Consider the following 287-nt stretch of genomic DNA (forward strand, 5'->3'; position numbering starts at 1 on the left):
TCTTGAATTGTATAGGAAATCTATTTTAAACAAATAATGAATAAGGTAAAGTTGACCGTATTGCCATAAACGATATTTGAAACAAACTTGGAAAGCATCTCATATCATTTACAGTTTGTTTATCCGATGATTTTGTTTTATTTTAGGTTCTAATCTTGACCATTTGCTTTGTCATCTCCGTGAATACATCAAACATATAATGATAACATACAAGTAGGTTTTCTAAGAAAATGTATATAAAAAAAACATTTAATGGGAGACTATTTCATTTATATGCATAAAAAGCG

Source organism: Penaeus monodon, chromosome 31, assembly GCF_015228065.2.
Source record: "Penaeus monodon isolate SGIC_2016 chromosome 31, NSTDA_Pmon_1, whole genome shotgun sequence".
Lineage (NCBI taxonomy): Eukaryota > Metazoa > Arthropoda > Malacostraca > Decapoda > Penaeidae > Penaeus > Penaeus monodon.